Source organism: Polypterus senegalus, chromosome 9 (assembly GCF_016835505.1).
Source record: "Polypterus senegalus isolate Bchr_013 chromosome 9, ASM1683550v1, whole genome shotgun sequence".
Classification (NCBI taxonomy): domain Eukaryota; kingdom Metazoa; phylum Chordata; class Cladistia; order Polypteriformes; family Polypteridae; genus Polypterus; species Polypterus senegalus.
In genome coordinates this window covers 116,056,458-116,080,507 of record NC_053162.1, presented here as the reverse complement: position 1 = coordinate 116,080,507, position 24,050 = coordinate 116,056,458, and the positions used below count along the sequence as shown (strand labels likewise).

The 24,050-nt window shown below is 40.5% G+C and overlaps 1 protein-coding gene across 3 annotated transcripts in view; it reads right to left on the bottom strand.

The window, feature by feature from the left end:
* LOC120535646 (fibulin-7-like) overlaps nt 1-24,050 on the bottom strand; it is a 97,761-nt gene that overhangs the window by 5,811 nt on the left and 67,900 nt on the right. The gene's annotated exons all lie outside the window — the stretch shown is intronic.

The following is a 24,050-nucleotide window of genomic DNA, read 5'->3' as shown; positions in this document are numbered from 1 at the left end:
AGTTAGTTTAGTGACTTTCACTGTTTTCCAATGAACACAATTCATCATTAAAAGATAAATACATATTTTATACATATACAGTATATATATACAGTATATATATATATATATATATATATATATATATATATATATATATATATATATATATATGATTCTGATATCTGATTCGCAGATTTCTGCAGACAATGTGCCTTTTAATTTATGGTACATGCTTCCTCAGTTTGTTTGCCCAGTTGATTTCATACAAGGGACGCTATTGGCGGATGGCTTAGAAGCTACCCAATCAGAGCATGTATTACATATTAAATAAAACTCCTCCGCATTCTTTGAAGAGCAAGATATGTTTGCATTCTTTTAATTGTGAGAAAGAACTGTCATCTCTGTCTTGTCATGGAGCACAGTTTAAACTTTTGACTAAAGGGTGTTATTTCATGTCTAGAGGGCTCTAATAATGTTAACAGTGTGGGAGAGTTTATAAGGGCTTAAAATATATAAAATAACCAAACAAACATTTGGTTTCTACTCGGATTTTCATCTATCGCGGGGGTTCTGGAACGCAACCCCTGCGATCGAGGAGGGATTACTGTATATATATATATATATATACATATATATATATATATATATATATATATATATATATATATATATATATATTATATACATATATACTGTCATGGATGGCTGGGCCCCCTGCCCAGCAGGGACGCCTCTGCCTTGGAAGGGCAAGGGAACAAGTGTGGACAGAGCATCACCTCCCCCAGAACGCTAGATGGCAAACCCACAATGGCATCGATACCTCGGACTCCCGCAGGGCTTCATGGGAATTGGAGTTCATTACAGCCTTTTTGGGATCCGGGGGTGCATCCAGGATGTGCTGCAATTGTGTGGGCGGTTCTTCCTCTACACCCGGAAGTGCTGCTAGAAGTGGGTCAATGAGTATCTGGAGCAATTCTGGGTGACCTCTATAAGGGACCAGCAGACAATACAGTAATCTCTCGTTACATCGCGCTTTGACTTTCGCGGCTTCACTCCATCGCGGATTTTAAATGTAAGCATATCTAAATATATATCACGGATTTTTCGCTGGTTCGCGGATTTCTGCGGACAATGGGTCTTTTAATTTAAAGTACGTGCTTCCTCAGTTTGTTTGCCCAGTTGATTTCATACAAGGGACGCTATTGGCGGATGGCTTAGAAGCTACCCAATCAGAGCATGTATTACATATTAACTAAAACTCCTCAATGATATACGATGTGCTTCCCCGAGCGGATTGTTTGCTTTTCTCGGTCTTTCTCTGACATTCTCTGCGCCTGACGGAGGGGGTTTGAGCAGAGGGGCTGTTTGCCTAGAAGATATGGACGCTACTCTAAGAAATGCTGCTTTATCGTGGTGGCCCAAAAGCACGTATTGATTTTTTGATTGTTTGCTTTAATCTCGCTCTCTCTCTGACGTTCTCTGCTCCTGACGGAGGGGGTGTGAGCAGAGGGGCTGTTTGCACAGAGGCTGTTTGTTAAGAAGATACGGAGGCTACTATTAAAAATGCTGAAACTACCTTCACATTGCTCCTTTCTTTGCGGCTGCTTTATCGCGGTGCTCATACTTAAAAGCCCAACAGCATGTATTGATTTTTATGATTGTTTGTTTTTCTGTCACGCTCTCTCTATCTCTCTGACATTCTCTGCTCCTGACGGTGCTCGTTTAAAGAGAAGATACGTTTGCATTCTTTTAATTGTGAGAAAGAACTGTAATCTCTGTCTTGTCATGGAGCACAGTTTAAACTTTTGACTATAGGGTGTTATTTCATGTCTAGAGGGCTCTAATAATGTTAACAGGATGGGAGAGTTTATAAGGGCTTAAAATATATAAAAATAACCATACAAACATATGGTTTCTACATCGCGGACTTTTCACCTAAAGGGGGGTCTGGAACGCAACCCCCGCGATCGAGGTCGGATAACTGTACTCCTGAAGCCAGAGTCTGGAGGAGAGGGACTAAGCTTGCCGGAGAGGAGTGGAGGAGATAAGAGATTTGATTGGTATTTATTTGAGTTTGTGCTTAATGTGGGACTGTGTTGTGTCTGTGAGTACGGGGAAGACGTGGTCCATTAATGAGGAAAATAAAAGTTTATTTCTTTTATAAGTGTGCCTTCGGTGTCAGTCTGTGTCAGGTCGGTGCCAACCAAGCGCTTCTGTTACTAGGGTATTGATGGGTACTAATGCCTCTCTTTCTCTTCATCCAGAAACAAAGATGACAAATAACTGCACTTACCTCTGTTCCAGAATCCAAAATGGCCGTTCCACCTTTCCACTTCTGTCCCTGCATTGATGATGTCACTCCCGGTCCCGCCGTGATGACATCCCATCCCGTTATATCATTTCTTGTAACATTCTTTTTTTTGTATAAATACCCCTCTGTACCTGAACCTGATGTCGAATGTTTATTTTGGGCACTATTTAAAATATTATGTTGACCTGTCCACTGGACATTATACAATTCCGTAAAACTTTGTGATGCATTGGAGTCAATTATTTATTGTATTACAATGGTGTAGTCGGCAGGATCAATTGTTCAAGTATGGCAGAGGAACTAGACTTGAATACCGTCTTGAGCACCATCATGACTGAGCTCCAGACAGTTGAAGTTTAGCTGGGAGAGACGAGGACCCAGTTAGTTGAGGCAGAGGTGTGGGCAGCAGCGGTGGTAAGATCGGAGACTGCTTAGTCTCTACCCCCTCTGTTAACTTACCTTACAGAGGGGGATGATATTAAGTCTTAGTTTTTGATATCCGAGCACACTGCAAAGTGCAATGCATGGCCGGCGTCGGAGTGGGTGTACATTTTAGTGCCATACTTGAAAGGGGAAGTGCAGTGGGCTTATTATACTGACTGCAAATTATGCCACCCTGAAATCAGAGGTTTATAAACGCTACAGCTTGTCTGTGGCTCAGCAGGCAAGGGGTTGGCAGGAGTGGCAATTTGCCCCAGAGTGGCCAATACGAACCCAGGCCTTCGTGGTTTGGGGAAAACTAGGGCACTGGCTACAGCCAGATATCAACCCCGCCCAACAAGCAGTCAAGCAGCTAGCCTCTTGGAGAATCTTGCCCAGCAGGTCCATAAGCAGGTATATTCCAATATGGATGCCCTGATCGAGGTGGTGGAGCGTCATTGGGCGGTTTGCAAATTAGAAGGGTCAGAAAGGTTTGTTTGCCAACCCATAGACAGGTATGTGTTGCAGCCCCTGAGCCCTCCCGACAAAACAATGAGTCTCTGATTAAAAAGAAGGAGAAATCGTTCATTCATCCCCACTGTTTTAAGTGTGAGTGGACTGGACATATGTTCCCAGTCTGCCTGATGGTGGAGCCTATGGATTATTCTCATGGCAAGCGAGAGAGGTACTGTGCCTTGATTAACCCTTCATCTCTACCTTACACAGGAGTAGTTTTAATACATGGTAATTGAGTAACAGCTATGTTTGACTTGGAGAGTCCATGTCCATTGTTGCTCACCGATATGTTTTAACACGACAGTGGCTTAAAATTAAGACCAGTCTGAGATGTATACATAGGAATACCTGTTTTTACAAATTCGCTACCTGTGTGATAAAAGTGGATGGTGCTATGACTCGCCTGGTTGTGGCTGTTTTGCCTGAACCACCATTTCCCGTAATAAAGGGGCGGGACTGGTCTGACACTATAAGTGGTAAGAACACTACTCCTGTACAGAAAGTGGGTTTATTAATGAACAGAGATACTTCTGAGCCATGTACAATGACCACTAGGACCCAGGCGTCAACACAGTGTGACGGAGTAAAAGGACCCGTGGACAACCTGGAAGTTACTACAACAGCCGGCTCTTTGCGGAGTTCCTAAAAACTGCCCATTGAGGTTGGCAGGGTTCCCATCCAGCGATTAAACTCTCAGTTCAGGTTAATGCCATCCTCCTTTAAATGGGAGCAATAGAATGATGATTCCTTAAGAAACAGAAGAAATGCAGTAGTTTAAGTTAATTGACTAATGTCCCAAGCTCCCAATCCACAATTGCTCTGCGTCGTCATTGCAAATGATCTCTTGTATCGAGTGGCTGAACACGAGGGAGGGGGGGGGTGGGGGCTGGGGTGAGGTCATTGTTGCTTATTCCGCGCACTAGTTAGACTAAACTTCGGACAGAAAGGCCCACAAACAAACAGCAACTGAAAGCCGCTGCAATAAAGGCCTGCTAGAGCATTAAAAAGGAGGAAACCCAGCATCTGGTGATGTCCATGAGTTCAAGACTTCAGGCTGTTATTGCCAGCAAAGGGTTTTCAACCAAGTATTAGAAACTAACATTTTATTTCCAGTTATTTAATTTGTCCAATTACTTTTGAGCCCCTGAAATAAAGGGATTGTGTTAAAAAAATGCTTTAGTTGCCTCACATTTTTATGTAATCGTTTTGTTCACCACACTGAATTAAAGCTGAAAGTCTGCACTTCAACTGCATCTGAGCTGTTTCATTTAAAATTCATTGTGGTAATGTACAGAACCAAAATTAGAAAAAAGTTGTCTTTGTCCAAGTATTTATGGACTTAACTGTTGTCACACACGTGCACATGGGAGGCAGCTAAAGGGCTTGAGTGAAGGCAGTTCTGAGGCATGCCGGGATGTGGCAGAGTGCACTGACTCTTTTTCTCCCTTTCCTGTAGACCATTCCCAGGAGATTCCACCTGGCTCTCTTGACATCACTTCCAGGACCGAGCCAATGGAAGTAGACCTTACCAGTTCCGGCCCCTCTGACGTCACGTCCAGACTCGATCCAATGAATGAAGAACATGTGCCCGATCCTTATGACCTCACTTCCTGTCTTCCTCTTTAAAAGCCTGCCCTTTTCCTTTTTCCCTCAGTCTCGTTCTGGACTCAGTTGGATGCACATTAGTGCTGTGTATTTGATAAAAACGACTTTGCAGCCAGGATACCATATTATACGGGTGGCTGCCCCAAACCTTTATCTGTTTACGTCTCGTTCTTGTGACACTGTATATATATAGATAGATAGATATATATATATACTTTACAATAATGGGCGCTAGAACAGTAGTGCATAAACATTAGTAGGAACAGTCTATATTAAATGGCAAGGGACCTTGTATGTGGCTGTAATATGCGTCACTGTATTGTGTGCTTTTAATTGTCTCTCTCAGTAATACTGGTATGTATTTCCGTAAAATGCCTGTAATTTTCTCTGACAGTAATACAGTGGAACCTTGGTTCAAGACCATAATTCGGTCCAAAAGTCTGGTTGTAACCCGATTTGGTCGTGAACCAAAGTAATTTCCCCCACGTATGTAAATACAATTAATCTGTTCCAGACCGTATGAACTGTATGTAAATATATATTTAAGTTTTTAAGCACAAATGTGTTAATTATACCATCGCGCGCGAGAGAGAGACACACACACACACAGGCACGCATGCCTCTGTATCTGTGTGTGTGTGTGTCTCTCTCTCTCTCTTGCCTCTGTGTGTGTGTGTGTCTCTTGCGCGCCTTTGTGCGTGTGTGTGTCTGTCTCGTGCGTGCCTGTGTGTGTGTGTGTCTGTCTCGCGCACACCTGTGTGTGTGTCTGTCTGTCTCGTGCGCGCCTGTGTGTGTGTGTGATACTGTCTCGCGTGCGCCTGTGTGTGTGTGTGTCTCTCTCTATGCACAAGGAATGCACAGGAAGAGACTGAACATGTGCCGTGTGGCACACTTCACCAGAAGACACACACACACACACACACGGACACCTGGACGCACATAGGGGTTTTATTAAAGAGGATGATATATAAATATCATATATTATGCTCTCTTGGAGAAGAGAACTGTCCCCCCCACTATGGTCAAAGCCTTAGCTAAATGTGAGGCATCCTCAGACTAGCAGGTTATGAGGATAAAAAAACTGGCTATTTGACCCAGAGCAGTCAACCCAAAAGCAGGCTTTGCACTTTGGATGAAGGTAGGGCTATGGCTAAGGCCATTTTAAATACGACACCCTACAAATTGTGGAGCAGGTGGCCTGTTTCATATTAATGAATAGTTTACCGGAATATTTAACCAAGCTGGTCTGGGAAGAATTCAAAAAGATGAATGAGCTCATAGAGCTCATTGAATCATCTAGGATGGCCTCGCAATCTGGGAGAGCAGAATGGCCTTTCAGCAGATGCCAGAAGGATTATGTCCCAAAATATCTGCCCCTCCCTTACAAGCCGGAGCCTGTTCCGAAGACCCAGGATCTGTGGGCGCGCAACCTACTCAGGAAAAAGGTGGAATGCAGGTGGAGAGAGAAAGATGCGTTGTATGCACTTACAATCCCCCTGACAATATTGCATATAGGAGTGGTGGTTATAAATGGGTTTAAAGCAGAAGCCCTCTTTGATTCTGGCAGCAACATTTCCATTGTCGATTGCCGATATGTACTACTGCGACAGTGGGTGAAAGTTAAGACCAGTATAATCTGTATACACAGACAAACCCAGGAGTATAAAACCACCACCTGTTTCATCAGTCATGGAGGATTGCTAAAAAAATTTGCCTTTTCTGGTAATACTTGGATGGGACTGGTCTAAAATAAACTGCTGTTTAATACTTTCTACTCCCAAGAACAATTTGGGACTAATTATACATGGGAATGATCCATCTCAAACTGTCTCAACGCCATGTAATGAGCCGGTGGAGAGAGATACAGAAGAGCACAAGGGGGAAGGGGCAGTTTCTGGTCCATTGCTGGCAGAAACGTCATCAACCAGTTCCTCGGCGGAACAGGAGGAAACCCCTACCCTTGAAGTCAAACCGGACCCTCTCTGTGAGTTAAAATTCCATTTTAGAGAAACACCGGCTCCTTTCAAAAGGGAGCAGGGGAGCAACAACTCTCTGAAATTTTCAAAAAATGCAGTCATACTAGTCAATGGCCAACGCACTCATCAGTCTATGCCACAGGGTCCTCACTTTGTGTTAGAAAATGTCTTATTGTATCGGGTAATGGAGCATGAGGCAGCTGTTGGAAGATTTGTGAATTGGCACATGCCCTCCTCCTAGGAGGCCATTTGGGCAACAAGAAGACTTTAGAGCGTATTAAGCTCCAATTTTATTGGCTGGGAATTAATGAGGAGGTTCTCTGTTTTTGCACATCTTGTCCAGAGTGTTAATGGTGGCAAATTCCTAGGAGGGACTGAGCTACTCTTGTTCCCCTTCCACTGATTGATGTCCCCTTTAAAAGAATTGGGATCGATATAGTACAGAGGTCTCATGTTTTCATGAATGGAGTCAACAAGAGAGGTGTATGGTGTATGTAGCCACTTAGGTTCACTCTTATGGGGTCATTTAAATGTTCATCTGTCAGTCTTGTTCTGAACTTTGATTTCATGACATTCATGTCAGAAAAGACAGACTCACAGAGGTATGTAGACCCAACCAAAGCAGACATTTTCAGAGCTGCTTGGTGAAGATTCTTATAGTTATCTGGCGCTGCTAAGGTCCAGAAATACTGAGAATGCTGTTGAGTCTTTAACTCCACATTATTTTGAAGGTTTACTAATAAATAATGTATAAAATCTAATGTCTCTCTGTCTGTATGTATGTATGTCTGCTTTTCACGAAAAGAACTACTTAACAGATTTAGATCAGATTTTTTTTCTATAATTTGCTTGAACATTCCGCTTGAATTTGTGACTTCTCTCATTTTGCAATGTATCAAAGTTCGCTTGCAGTACCGATTTATTAGTGTGAATGCAAATGAAATGCAGCGGGCAGAGGGGAGGGGGTGAGGCCCTCCTCACTCACGCTGCAGCCTTGGGGCATGTTCCTTACCCCCACTTAACTAGCAAACGAGAGAACAAATTGAATTCAACTTTGTTTGATATTTAAAATAAAGTGTTACTTAGGTCTTGATGAGTTTGAGTCCAGAAATTCTCTTAAGTCTATGCTACATTGAAAAGATAGATTGCAATTCAGATTGTGGATTGTGATTTTGTGTTAAAAGGATCATGATAAGATTTTTTGGAAAGATCGCCCACCCCTAATTTGACTAATCAAGCTTTCAAATTTATGTAGGATTCATCAACTCTTTGGCGAGCTACTTGGAATGACGTGTTGGACACCTCTGATTTAGTAGGACCCCTAGACCCCTCAGCCCAATGACATAAATATATATTAGTTCTTGTGGATTATGCTACCCGATATCCTGAAGCTGTTCCATTGTGCTCAGTCACATCTAAAACTATCGCACGGGAATTGGTAGGGGTCTTTGTGTGATGCTGCATCCCTAAGAAAGTTCTCATGGACCAGGGGATGCCTTTTATCTCAGAGATGTTCAATGAAATAGCCAAGTTACTTAAAATAAAGTACTTGAAGACTGCAGTGTATCACCCTCAAAGCGATGGTCTAGTTGAGAAGTTATATTAGACTCTCAAACAAATGCTTTGCAAGGTTGTCAGCGGAGACAGCAGCAACTGGGATCAACTTCGTCCCTTTCATCCTTTTTGCTTATCGGTAAGTCCCATAAGACTGTACGGGGTTCTCATCTTTTGAATTATTATATGGATGACATCTCCGGGGCATATTGGATATTTTGAAAGAAGGGTGGGAAGGTGAGGCTCTTCCCTCTACAAATATATTGGAAAATATGGTGCAATTATGTGATAGATTTGGAAAAATTCAGCTCATACTGAAAATTTGGTGCAAAGGTGCAAAAAGCACAGGCTCGATATTATGATCGTGGTATGTCTCTTCGAGAATTCCACCTGGGAGATCGTGTCAAGGTCCTAGTTCCTACCTCACATTCTAAATTACTAGCCCATTGGCTAGTCAACTATTTGGTAAAACAACCTAATTTTTAACTGAGAGAGCAGATATATCATGTAAATTTACTGAAGCCGTGGAAGCCTTCAGTCCTGCTCATTCTTTGCTCATAAAAACACCCTTAACATTGGTGCAGAGTTAAATTCCAGACAGAGACGGGAGCTCAAAGCAGTTATCCTGTCTGTCACTGAGGTAGTGAGTGAAAAACATGGAAGGACCTCTCTGATTGCACACAATATTGTGACAGAACCTGGGGTTATAGACTGAGAGCACCCCAATTGTCTTCTCAAGGCAAAAAGAGCAGAAGGGGAGCATGAAATCAAGTGCATGCTGGAACTAGGAATAATACAGGAAAGTCATAGTCCCTGGTCCAGTCCAATAGTCTTGATTAGTAAGCCTGATGGAAGTTGGTGGTTTTGCAATGACTTCTGCTGGCTTAATCAAATTTCCCAGTCCGATGCTTATCCAAAGCCATGAGTGGACAATCTCCTCGAGAGGCTAGGACAGGAAAAATATTTGACCATGCTTGACATGACAAAGGGGCAGTGGCAGGTTCTTTTAATGGACTCCGCTAAGGACAAAACCGCATTTAGCACCCCTAGTGGACACTGGCAATATTGTGTACCTCCTTTCGAGTTACCTAGGGCACCTGCAACTTTCCAGCGTTTGGTGGATAAAGTGCTCCACCCTCATAACTTGTACAGTGCTGCCTACCTGTATGATGTAGTCATGTATTCTAGTACATGGAAGGAACATGTACAGCAGCTCCGAGCAGTATTGCAGGCACTGGGTGAAGCCGGGTTTCAAATCAATCCAAAAAAATGTTTTTTAATGGTTGAAAGAAGCTAAATATTTAGGCTACATGGTGGGTTGGGGTATTGTGAAGGCACAGTGTTCGAAGGTAGACACCATATTGAAATGGCCCTGTCAGCGAAACAAGTGGCAGATCCAAGCATTTCTTGGTTTAGCTGGGTATTACTGCCAGTTTGAACCTCAGTTTTCTGAGAGAGCAGCGCCCTTGAAGGATTTAACAAAGAAGAGGGCTCCAAACAATGTGGTATGGACTGATAAGACAGACACTGAATTTAGTGACTTGAAACAGGCCCTTATGTCAGCACCAGTACCGAAAGCACCTAACTTCTCTCGACCTTTCATTCTCCAGATGGACACTTCGGACACAGGCCTGAGAGCCGTGTTGAGCCAAAGCATCGATGTTATTTAACACCCTGTCATGTTCCTGAGCTGGAAACTGCTGGATCGAGAAACCAGGTATGCGGCAATGGAATGGAAGGCTCTTGCTATCAAATGGGTGATTACATAACTGAGGTACTACCTCTTAGGATGTGAATTTACTCTTGTTACGGATCATGCACCCCTACAGTGGATGGCCCTACACAAAGAGTCGAATCCATGGGTTATCAGGTGGTTTCTTGACTTACAGCCATAAGTTTTAGCTCATTCATCATAAGGGCTCTCTTCATGCCAGCACCGATGCACTTTCTGGAATTCACAACATCTCGGTCAGGTCCGCCCAACCTGATGGGCTTAGGCTAAGGGGGGCGGGCCTTGACACACACGTGTGAATGGGAGGCAGGTTATGGGCTTCAATAGTGATAATTCCACACCAGACCGGGGGTGGCGAGGTGCACTGACTTTCTCAGTCAATCCTCTGCAGACCATTCACTAGAAATCCCCCCGGGTTCCAGCGCCCATGATAACATTACTCCCGATCTTGGCCTTTAAAGCTGACATCTTTGCACTTATGAATCAATTCTGTTTTGGACTTTGTACCGAACACTACTCAACAAAAATTACCCATTTGCCGCTAGGGCATATTATACAGATGGCTGCCTCAAACCTTTGATGTCTTCTGTGTATTCTTATATATATATATATATATATATATATATATATATATATATATATATTCATAGCATTAGTAGTCTGACTCCTGATCTGATTGTATGGGTGGTTACCTACCAGGTAACGTATCTGGTTGGTCTTCCAGTTTGCAAACATCGGCCACGGGCCCTCTCAGTTGCGAGAAGCAGATCATAGAATGTTACATAGTTTACTGTCAAATAATGCAAAGAGTACATGGCACGTGTTTCAACATTATTTGGGCTCATCAGGCGTACACACTCCACTACATCCCTCGCGGGGATCGAACCTCGGATGTCAGAGGTGAAGCCTCTTTATACTGTACCACTGCGTGTAGTTAGTTTATTTGACAGCCTGGAGATCGGAGTAATTACATTCATAGCATTCGTACTCTGAGTCCTGATCTGATTATATGGGTGCTTACCTACCAGGTAACGCATGTGGTTGATCTGCCAGTCTGCAAACATCCGCCATGGGGCCTCTCAGTTGAGAGAAGCAGTCATAGAATGTTACATAGTTTACTATCAGTGGAGTGTGTACGCCTGATGAGCCCAAATAACGGCGAAACATGGGTCGCATACTGTTTGCAGGAGGAACGGAGGAGGGCTTATGCCTCCCCCAGACCACGTGGGGGTGACTGCCCTTGTGGCTATGGGGACCAATGCCTTTGGAGCCCTGGACCTCAGCACTTCCGCCACACCTGAAAGTGCTGGGGTGAAGAGGATTGGGGACACCTGGAGTGCTTCCGGGTGTGCAGCCGGCATTTCTGCCACACTGGGGAGTGCCAGCGGAAGATTTTTGGGATGCACCTGGAGCACATCCGGGTGACTATAAAAGGGGCTGCCTCCCTCCATTTGATGGCTGGAGTCGGGTGTAGGAGGACAGAGCTCAGGAGGAGAATAGTGGAGGCGGTCAGGAGAAAGGGGGCATTGGATAGAGAGGCCTGGACTCTGGGAGAGTTGTGGGTTGTGTGCACTTATTGTTGTATATAGTACTTGTAAAATAAATGTGTGGTGGTGCTTTTAAACATGTCTACCTGTCTGTGTCCGGGGTTCGTTCCACAATATGTATATATATATATCTATATATAATCTTCATTTGGATCTTGATCTTTGTTCGCGAATGAATTAGAAGAAGAAGCACTGGATGGCAGTAGAGAGACAGCCAAATCACACCTCAAAACACAGACATTCAAACTAAACAAATTGTTGTGATTTAAATTAACTAAAGAGATCTTCATTTATATCTTGATCTTTGTTTGTCCGTGAATTCCATGCATGCGTAGACCACCTTCCAGTTTAGTATGTCGTTGTTACTCACGGATGTCAACAATGTGCCGGAATAACGAAAGGGGTGGTGGACAGTGTTACGCTGGTTAGCTCCTGAGGCCTGGTTAGAAAATGAGATTGCCGAAGATAAAGTACATGCCTACGTAACATATGAATAAATGAAAGACAGTGGGTAAAATGAATGACAACGTAACAGCATGTTCCAGAAATTATTATTGTTACGTTGTAGTCGGCGAGTGCTGCGCATCTCACAGTTGTACCATGGCTTACTCACATGTCAGTGAAGTGATCCCTATTTATGCTTTAAAGAGCCTGGATACCTATGTGTCCCCCTTTTATAATCATTGCTCCGTGTATATTGCCTTACTCTTTGGATTGCCACAAAGCAACCTGTGAGATTGGAGAAAGGTTGAGAAGAGATCGTGAGAGGAAACAACAGCATCGTGAAAACGAGATGGACTGTGAATGGACAGAAGCAGAAATGTTCCTACACCACCACATAATTACGATTCGGACAGTGATTCGAGTAGGCCGCTCCTATCGAATCAATATCCAAGGGTTTTCTTTTGTAATTTTGTTTCCCTTATAAAAAATCATAATGCTGTGCAACGAAGGGCCCAGTTCACGACTGGCAGCCGAGTTTAAACAGGGAGCCCTGGAACGTATTTGGGGGCACATGGCTAGTATATATATATATATATATATATATATATATATATATATATATATATATATATATATATATATATATATATATATATATATATATATATATATATATATATACTAATAAAAGGCAAAGCCCTCACTCACTCACTCACTGACTCACTCATCACTAATTCTCCAACTTCCCGTCTGGGTGGAACGCTGAAATTTGGCAGGCTCATTCCTTACAGCTTACTAACAAACGTTGGGCAGGTTTCATTTCGAAATTCTACGCGTAATTTTCATAACTGGAACCTATTTTTTTCCATATACTGTAATGGAGTTCAGCTCAATGGCCGTGGGGGGCGGAGTTTCGTGTGACATCATCACGCCTCCCACGTAATTACGTGAACTGACTGTGAGCGCAGTACGTAGAAAACACGGAAGAGCTCAAAAAAGCGCTGAAGAAAACATGCATTATACAATTGAGAAGGCAGCGAAACAATGACGCAAGCGAGTGACACATACAAGCATATTCATGACTGCAGCTACTTCGGAAACAAAGCACGTTGTAAACCGCAAGTTTAAATTAAGTTCATAGACAGGCTGCCACTGGCGTTTGTCATGCCCACGACTAATGCGGGATACAAGTTTAATGAGAGGACGCAGGGTATAAACGAGAGTTTTGATCACTTTGTAACTAAGTTAAAATTGCTGGTGAAGGGCTGTGCTTATGCAAATTCCGAGACTGTGTTTGTGGGGGATTGACAGTTGAGGCGGGTGGGGCAGTGACATCATCCTCTCCCCTCCCATTCACCTCATTTCGCTTTGAGCTGAGCTCCGCGGCTAACGCGGTCTTACGGAAGCAACTTTGTCACGCTGCTACCAAATACTCACAGAAAAATCCACAAGTTAATACACACGCTGTCTCTAGAGTTTCTCCACATTCTGAATCCTCCAGGCACCACTTTCAAAAGGTTACATTGACAATCATGTTACGTTATTTTAAAAATGTTTCCTTTTCTTAGCACAAGCACAGCTGAGAAGCTTCGATGCATGTGCTCCATAACGCGTTAAAAAATAACACATTTAATCACACTTTGCATTCCAAGCAAACGGGAACTTCTCTCAATGCATGATTTCCTGGTACACCGATTACATTGATGCACACATCAGAGCTACAAAAATGTAAGAGTCAGAAGAAAGCGTGTTGCTAGGACTGATTGGAGGAAAATTTCATTTCAAAAGACTACCCGACGGAAGCCTTGATAAAAGCGTGGTTTTGTGCAAACTGTGCAAAAAGGAGTTTGCATAACACCGAGGCACTTCAACCTTACGGTACCATCTAAATGCAAAACATGTTACAGCGAACACAGAAACTGTGTATTCTGTTAGCACTAGCAGTATGAGTTTGAGTACCAACAAAAGGTGTCGGCAGCCCAAAACTGATGAAATGACTGGCTTCAGGACCAAAATTAGTAAGTCAACATCGGTCAAACTTACAAATTCTCTCGCAAAACGGATTGCTTTGGACTGTAGACCACTAACAGTGCTGGAAGATAGGGGGTTAGAAAATGTGCTACGCAGAACTACAGGGTCACACAGAAGCTGAAGCCTATCCTAGCAAGCATTGGATACAAGCCAGGAACAATCCCTTAACAAGGAGCTAGCCCATCACAGGCTGAAGACACATAGACACACAATTTGCCAATTTACCAATTTAGCATCCTTAATCCCTCTAACACAGGAAGATCATGCAAACTCCACACAGGGAAAACAGGATTTGAACCCTGGTCTCCTTGCTGTGAGGCAGCAGCACTACAACTCTACCTGTGTGTTTTTAATAAAAGGACTAAAAAACTTAAGTTATTTTTTATGAATAGAGTCAAATGAAAATGGTTGTCAAAATTACAGTGATGCCAATTTTATGCAACTATATTTATTAAAAAGAAGTGTTAAATGCTACATCTACAGCTATTTAGAGTTCAGAAATGGCAATATATTTGAAAAGTATCTATAGCCCATAAATATGTAAAAATAATTTGTTTATGTCTGTTCTTTTCTCTGTGTTGCTGTGTGTTGCTTGCATCTGTAGCTAAGCATTCTGTTAATATTTAAACACAGAATTTGTTTTAACAAGTATTCCTGAAGACAAATGATCAACTGTTGTTTTTAGTGATAAAAATGTTACTTAGGTAAGTTTGCTCTAGTTTATGTTGATTTTTTAACTATGAACTGGTTATGAGGCAAGCAATAAAAATGAATCATAGTAACTGGTAACTTAAACAGGTAATTATAGCATCTTCTGGTATGTGTTTGATTAAATCTTTTTCTTGCACTAGGTTAACTGGATTTCATTAACCTGTACATTAATTGTGAGTGGTATTTGTTTTTCGTACATGGTGACAGTGATGCACATCTTTCATATACTGTATGTAAAGCCACATATCCTTAATTGACTCACTGGCTGACAGACAAGACACTTTTGGCTACTTGCAAACAACTTGCAAGAAAAGAAAAAATCTTTTCATTTCTTCATCTCTGATTTTCCCCTGACATCCAGAAAAATCTGTTCTTGCCGAGAGACAAAGTGCTGTACTGTGCTCAGGGCAGGGACCAACCTTGGAAGTGGTGCCACACTTGGAGTCACACAAAAGGGCTAATTTAGAGTCACCAGATAGACTAACCTGAAAGTCTTTGGCATATAGGAAGTAAACTGGTGTATAAGGAAGTGCCAACACAGTTTTAGAAAGTAATAATTAAACCAGGTTTCAAACAAACTTGTGACCTTTGTAACTGTGGCAAGTCATCAATGGTGAGGGGGAGGGGGAGGGGGAGGGGGGAAGGTTTTGCTTCATATGCTCATTCCAAAATTTTATGTATTTAGCTGTATTTCTACATTGGCTATGCATAATCTCATTGACACACACATTTAGCAGGACTGCTGAAATAGTATACTTAATTCCTGATAATGAAACACAAAATATTAAATTTGTGTTGTTTGTTGGGTTTTGGAAGCCAATTGCTTGTTGGGTTTTTGTCATTGGTATGACAAATAAAATATGATCAATGTTGCGTTTGATTTCACAAAGGTAGTCTTAAAATTGTGACACATATATAAAAGAGTTGCAGAAAATTAAAGCATCAGTAGTTTGTGAAATTTGCATTTTAATTTGATTGGGCCATTAAATAGTCCTCATTAGTAAGTGCTATAACTGGTTAATGTGTTCTCCACATGCCAATGTAAACATAATTTCACAATAAAAATTTTCACAAAAATGACTAAGTTATTTTCTGGAAAAACTGATTTGAAATGTGTATGGTGGCAAAAACTTTAATGACTTTGTGCAAATAAAAATATCCTAAATTATTATTTATCAATTAATGTCAGCCTTTTACATAAAACCTATCACTGTTTATTATATAGCATCTTTCCATCAATCTTTCAATTATATAGTGTCTTTCTTATCTGTCTGTCTTTTACGAGCCTATCACTATCTATTGCACATTGCCTTTCAAATAACTGCATTACCTAATATGTCTCCAAAAAGGTAGACTGTGTTGTAAACTGTGTTCTGAGATTTTTGAGGTAAGGGAGACAGAAGTTTCAAGGTAAGGTAGTTCTTTTCATTAATAATGGTGCCGAAGAGTGGCAACATGTTGCATGTTAATAGGCACATGCAAATCAGAAATTCACTGTTCTCTATGCATTGGACAATAATTCATTTGAGCATTGTCTATGAGTTTATTATTAAGTGAGACTTTTATAATGACATACTTTTAATAGTTGTCAAGGAAGACATTTACTATGTATACCTATTGTATGAAATTCAATGCTAACCAATGCACGACAGTGTATATTAAATATAATGTATTGATTTGATATTTTGTGCTTGAGCAGGGCATCAAGAACACAGACCACCTTGGCCCACTAGTGAAAGATCAGTTTAAGAGCCAAACCAAGCCCAAAATGGATTGAACAGTCTTAAGCAATAAAATAAATTAAATAATAATAAAACTAGCATGTCATGATTAGCTACTGTGTTGGAAAATGTAAAAATTAAGCAATGAGCTGAACATGAAGGTTATAATGACAGTTAAAATCACTCAAACCAAACCTTCTTGCATCACCTCAGTCACAAAGGCATCACGTCCTAGTGAGCTGAACGATTTCCGGCCTGTCGCTCTGACTTCACATGTGTAGAAGACCATGGAGAGGCTGCTGCTTCACCACCTGAGGCCACAGGTCCACCACGCCCTCGACCCTCTGCAGTTCACATACCAGGAGAAGGTGGGAGCGGAGGATGCCATCATCTATATGCTACACTGATCCCTCTCCCACTTGGACAGAGGCAGTAGTGCTGTAAGAATTATGTTTCTGGACTTCCCTAGAGCCTTCAACACCATCCAACCTCTGCTCCTTAGATGACAAGTTGACAGAGATGGGAGTAGATTCATACCTGGTAGCATGGATCGTGGACTATCTTAAAGACAGACCTCAGTATGTGCGTCTCGGGAACTGCAGGACTGACATGGTAGTCAGCAACACAGGAGTGCCACAGGGGACTGTACTTTCTCCGGTCCTGTTCAGCCTATATATATCGCACTTCCAATACAACGCAGAGTCCTGCCACATGCAAAAGTTTTCAGACGATACTGCTATCATGGCCTGCATCAGGAGTGGGCAGGAGGAGGAGTATAGGAAACTAACCAAAGACTTTGTTAAATGGTGTGACTCAAACCACCTACAACTGAACACCAGCAAAACCAAGGAGCTGGTGGTGGATTTTAGGAGGCCCAGGCCCCTCATGGACCCCATGATCATCACAGGTGACTGTGTGCAGAGGGTGCAGACCTATAAATACCTGTGAGTACAGCTGGATGATAAATTGGACTGGACTGCCAATACTGATGCTCTGTGTAAGAAAGGACAGAGCCGACTATACTTCCTTAGAAGGCTGGCGTCTTTCAACATCTGCAATAAGATGCTGCAGATGTTCTATCAGACAGTTGTGGCGAGCACCCTCTTCTATGCGGTGGTGTGGTGGGGAGGCAGCATAAAGAAGAAGGATGCCTCATGCCTGGACAAACTGGTGAGGAAGGCAGGCTTTATTGTAGGCATGGAGTTGGACAGTTTGACATCCGTGGCAGAGCAACGGGCGCTGAGCTGGCTCCTGTCAATCATGGAGAATCCACTGCATCCACTGAACAGGATCATCTCCAGACAGAGGAGCAGCTTCAGCAACAGACTGCTGTCACTGTCCTCCTCCACTGAGAGACTGAGGAGATTGTTTGTCCCCCACACTATGCAACTCTTCAGTTTCACCCTTTGGGGGAGTGTAAACGTTAACATTATACAAAGTTATTGTCTGTCTGTTATACTTGCATTGTTATCACTCTTTAATTTAATATTGTTATTGTTACTGCTGCTGGAGTATGTGAATTTCCCCTTGGGATAAATAAAGTATCTATCTATCTAATATAAAGTGCTGCTAAAAAAGTTTAACTTTTAAACTCTTAATTTCAAAATAATTAACTATTTAATCATAACAGTGTGTTTAAATATTATTAAGTGTAGGACAAATGGAAGTATAAATAGAATTAGAAGTAGGAAAATATTACTTATACAAAGAAATTTTCATTTTAATAATACATATTAAGGATTATTAGACCTAAAAAGAAAATATCTGTCAAAAGAAGTATTACACCTCTACAGGAAACATCTTGGGTGGTCTAAATGAAAGGTAAGTAAGAAGTAAACAGTTCTAAATATTTTAAAGTAAAAAACGACAAAAACCCAATGAAAATCCTAAAAAGAAAAAAGATAATCTTGAAAAGAGAGAGGAAATATGTGTCCTTATTGATGAATAAGAGTATTATTTTCTTTATTACTTATTTTTTGCATTTCATCTTTTAACATTGTGTTATAGGTTTTGAGATGTAATAAGTGTAATAGACTCTTTCAATATTAATTTAGAAAAGATTCTTTCATTTTTTTGGTTTCAGTGGTTCAGGTTGGGGGGGTGTTAACTTAGAGGTTCTAGTGAAAGGTTAAGCAGGGTTACGACAGAGAGATAGACTTAGAGTTAGTGTGTCCAAGAGGGGATGTGCAGTATTGTTCAAAATGGAACTAATACTTTATTTAATTCTCTTTTTTGCTACTACCTTCAGGGGGTCAAGAGTGCATCTCATAACTAAACCTGCACTTTTAACTAACTTGTTGATTTAGTGGGCCTCTCTTGAAATGATGTTACCAGCCCAGGACACCACAACATAGAAAATTGCACAAGCCATCACAGAGTTGTTCAAAATGTGACATATGTCACTACTTACATTAAATGAACACAGTCTTCTAAGGAAAAGGAGTCTGTTCTATATTTCTTATTTAATTCCTCTTTTATACAGTATAATTCCTCTGTTATGAGACCTTTCCAACCTGTCATTGACCCCTAAGTACTTGTAGGAGTGAAACACCTGTACTTTCACTCCCTGAATAGTAACAAGACATGCAGCTTTGGTTGCAACAAAAGTTAATAACCAGTTCCTTGGTTTTGCTGATGTTAACTTACAGACAATTCTTTCTGCATCAAGAAACAAAGATATCCACCTAACTCCTATACTCTATCTCATGCCTCCAACTTTGTCAATACACCCTATAAGTGTAGAATCATCTGTGAATTTCTGAAAGTGATATGACAGTCCAGGACCACTATCTCAAAGGTCTTCATGATGTGAAAGTGTCCTGGTCTGCACTCATTGGATGAGACAATGGTCTGCCACAGGTAACCAAACCTGTTAACATCTCAAACACCAGGTGCTAGGAGGACCAGAGATTTGCCTCTGTATCTCTCACTCCTAGCTTGGGAAAGAGAGATGGATAATCTGGGAGTCCCTCCAGAACTGGCTGTAGACAGGGTATGGTAATCCGCCTTCCAGGAATTACCACTTTAAAGGTAAAAGAAAAAGTCCTAAGAATAGGGTAAAGCTGACTGTTACAGAATAAAAGTTAAAGCACTTACCTGTTTAAATTGTTAAAGAGTGGGGTGTCCTTTTGCGATCATTTTAACTTTGTCTTCATGAAGCAGTTTCACACAGCATGACGCTGGTGATGGGTCGGATGTGACTCCAGGTCAGGCATGCTGGAAGATGCTGGACGTACCCCATCATAAAGGCGAGTGCCTCTTTAGTCCCGGCCGTTAGCAATAGAAAAGGTGCAAAGTGTTTACGTTTGTGAGAGATTGGGATCCCCAAGAAAAAAAGTAACGTACTTTTGTACTTCTCACTTGTGCTCGCTCACGAGGCTGCTAGCCCTATTTAATAAATGCCTTGCAAGGATTGAGAGGAGCACCTGTGCAGACACCTGCATCTGTCGCAACTGGTGAAAAGGAGTAGTGTGTTGCAGGATTGGCTGAAAATTTGTTTCCAGGCTATAAGAGGCTCTTCCTGCCATGTCTTTAGACTCGGTGGTTGGTATAGCTCATTCTTTAGTATACCAAACAATGGCTTGTGCCTGTATTTGTAAATATTTTGTTATATAGATATCTTCTACTTGCAGTATTGTTTTGGTATCTTATAGTTTGGGTTCAAGGTGCACTTTTTCTTGTATATACTTTTTTTCCTTCAAAATATTTTTTGTGGATTCTTTGGCCTTTATTGTGTGTAGTTTCTTTCTGCTTGTTTTTTCTTTAGGAAGACTACAATTTGGTGTAGCTACTTAATTTTAGACAATTCATGCACCAAGCCTGACAGGTCCAGGAAATTGGCAAGTTGCATGAGTGAGGAGTCTGTATGAGAATAAATGTAGGTTCAATCCTTTGATTGTCAAGAAAAAGTCTGCCATTGAACTCTTAACAATATCCTTCTCTTTATTTTGCCTCCCTGGAGAGATTTCTCAAATACAGTGGTCATTATTCATCCAAAAGCCAGTGCAATTTCGGCATTGGAGAGGAACCACCAAGCTATTCAGGACTTTTAAAATAACTACAGCAATGCGTCAAAAAATTACTTATCATTTTAAACAACATGTTTGGTAAGGCACAAAAAGCAGAGAACATTTATTGAGGCTTACAGTCAATTGGTAAAACTCTCGAGTTTGCCTGACCAATTTATTGTGATTGTCTATGACCTGCCACCAAGACAGTGCAAAATATATGTTCATAAAGACTGGTTCTGGTTTGGACTGATTATTACTTACAGCAACTTCAAGAATGTTATGACATTTCATGTTGTCACAAAAAAGTTTTAACTCTAGAATCTTACACTATGGTATTGAACAACAAACCTTGGACAGTAAAATCTCAGGATTTCTCAAAAATAGCATATCACCAAGAAGATGTATTTCTGAGAAGGATTGAACTAAAAATGTTAAAGAAGGAATTAAGTTAATCAAATTAAGTAATAAGGATAAAACCGAATATAGAAAATGTGAATCTTGCTCTTCAAGGCCGTTGGTCAAAATTACTGTTGGGGGTGTGAAATTAAGGAAAGCATTGAACGAAGAATCCAATACTGACAAATTGAATCAGTTTTGTCTTAAACCTGACTTTAGTAACCAATTGAACGCTTGTATAAGCAATATTTCAGAATGGCATTAATATGTTTTTTTTATTTTGAAAATTATTTAGTCATATTTTGGAGAATACTGAAAATGTGTTCTAGATGACCATGCACCGTTTTTCTCTGTTACTTTTGAAATGTTAACAAATCAAAGCCAAAGTTCACCTAAGATTTTGAGGCATGACCTCAAAACAGTAGCATTCACCTTTGATTATGACATCTTTTGTACAGACTGTGAAATGAGAGGGAGTATACTAGTAAATAACTTATTTCATGCTAGTTACAGGGCAGCCAGGGGGTTTCAGAAAGCTAAATCATACTAAGTTAGCTTCATTCACCATCATCTTTAGCAAAGTAAAACATATGCCACAATGCCAAGTATAGACTTCTTTTCAGCACAAATCTTTTACCTACTTGTCAAAAAAATATTGTCTAATGTTTCTTTTGATCTTAATCTTGTCTGCTCGATTATTGATTTCCACACAGATACAACTCGATGATTACAGTAAACCATTTTTCTTTATCAAGTGGTACTGTTCCACTGGCTCAACTCTGGTTTGTATACTGTCTTCATTTCTGCCTGCTCTGTATACCAGTGATTAAAAGAATAACAACTTGTCCAGAAACTTGATTAAATCAACTGACCGTTATGTTGTTTTCTATTGTTAGCTTTCTGTGATCTGAAGCGGATAGCTATGTCCTAGATTGTAATTGGTTTTGCATCGTGGTATGAGTTTAATTATTTGAAGTAAAATGTCTCTAAAACCAAAGTCATGTTAGGAAATGTTCTCTTTCTCTTTATTAAAGGTGAATAAGCATATAAGTGAAGTAAACACTATGGCATCCACTTTCCAGAGAAACACATTTTATGGTGGATTATTTATTGTCAGTCATGTTCTACCAGTCTTTACTGAGTACATTTTAAACTTTGTGGAAGAAAAGTTTAGCATTTTTGCCTTAATGGGAGTGATTACATGGTTTAGCGCAGTTGAATACCCTGCAAAGAAGTTGTAGGATTAAAATGTAATGTCTCTGTAAAGTTATAATGTAATGTTTCTGTAAATTACAACTCTCTGTTATAAAAGAAAATCTTGAGATGAGATGAGACTATTGCCAAGAGATTTTTTCAAGTTCTGCCCTCCTCTCAACCATTTAGAGTTAACGGCCTACGCCCACGGTTCTCTCACCTAAATTTTTAAATTTTTCTCGCCTTAAGTTACCCAATAAAACAAGACTTATTATGTCCAAATCTTATTGAAGAATTTCATCCAGAAGGGTTATCAACAGAAGAAATGAGTACACGAGCAATCCTAGCACTGAGAAATGATGAAGTAAAGCGAATTAACATGAAAATTGTCGATCGGTTACACGGCAAATTGGTTAAATGCGTAGACTATGCTGAAACAGTTGGTAGTCATGGTGGGGAGGATGAAAACATCGACTTACAATATCCCGTAGAATATCTACAACCGTTAACACCGTCCAGTCTTCCACCGGCTGAATTACTGTTGAAAAGAATGTATTGTAATGCTATTGCATAAATTATGTATGAGTGATGAGCTATGCAATAGGAAAAGATTAGTTGTATTCAAAATTGGTCGAAAAATTCTGACATATAAAATTTTAACAGGCGACAAGAAAGACAATGTAGTACATCTTCCGCAGATAACATTAGACACCAAAAGAGATCTTGATATGCCACTCGTATTAAAACGTTTACAGTTTCCCGTTAAAATAGCTCTTACTATGACAATTAATAAATCACACGAACAAACATTTGAAAAAGTCAGTTTGTTTATTAGAGAGAAAGAAACAATATTCACTCACGGGCATATGTTGCGTTGTCAAAATGTAAGTCCAAACACAGAATCAAAATTCAATATGATTTTGCTGAAAAGTTAATTCCAAATATTGTTTTTACTGAAGTTTTACAGTTTAAAAAGTTTAAAAAGTATTTGCGTGTTAATTCCGAAGGCAAACAGAACGAAAATGTATAATGCAACGAACCTCTAACGCAACATGAAACATAAATTTTCTTTCAATTTATTACGTTTTATTATTTCTTACTATGGTTAATTACTCACTTTAATGTAATTTAAAATAGTTAGGTCTATTATGCATATGTAACAATTCCCATGAAATAACAACCTGTTTAAATTGTACAAAGTACATCCGCTTCCCCGTACCTGAGCGGTAGAGCTGTGAAGTGGCTAGCGCGTAGCGCCTGCCTGGGGGTTGGCGAGCGAAGTGAGAAGGGAGCAGAGCCCCCTAGTGGTTAAAATGTAACATCTTTGTAAATTATATTGTGTCAGATAAGAAAGAGTGGAGTGCTAAACATTCTTACACTGCACATAAACAGTCTGGACTTTAACCCTTTAGAATAAAGAACATAGAGTCAACAGCATTTAATCCGCAAATAAGCAAATCAATGAAGTATTTTGCATATTAAATCATGCTTCTGAAAGGATCAATCAGTAAAATGTTAACTTTATATCATGTGTTGTGTAAATCTATTCTGATAACAAAGTGGTTATAAATAAGATCTTGTGCCTCAGTCAGGGGACCATCCCTCCTGCTACACAGCTGATCACAGACATGCTCTCTTTTAATGTGAAGAAAATAAATGTGTGCTGACAAGCTTCCTCCTGTCTGAGTTTTTGTCTGTCTGACTTTCTTTTACACCTTTGCTTTGGTATGCTGTTACAAAAATCTGAATCTTGGGGATTAAAAAACTGGAGAGAATAAACAGTGTTGATCTTCAATTAGTTACAAAGCTTGTGAGATGGATACTCTATTTTAGTGGTTATATCAAATCATTTGTTCAATTAAATACCCCTCAAAATGTAGAAACAATTCTTCTAATTCCA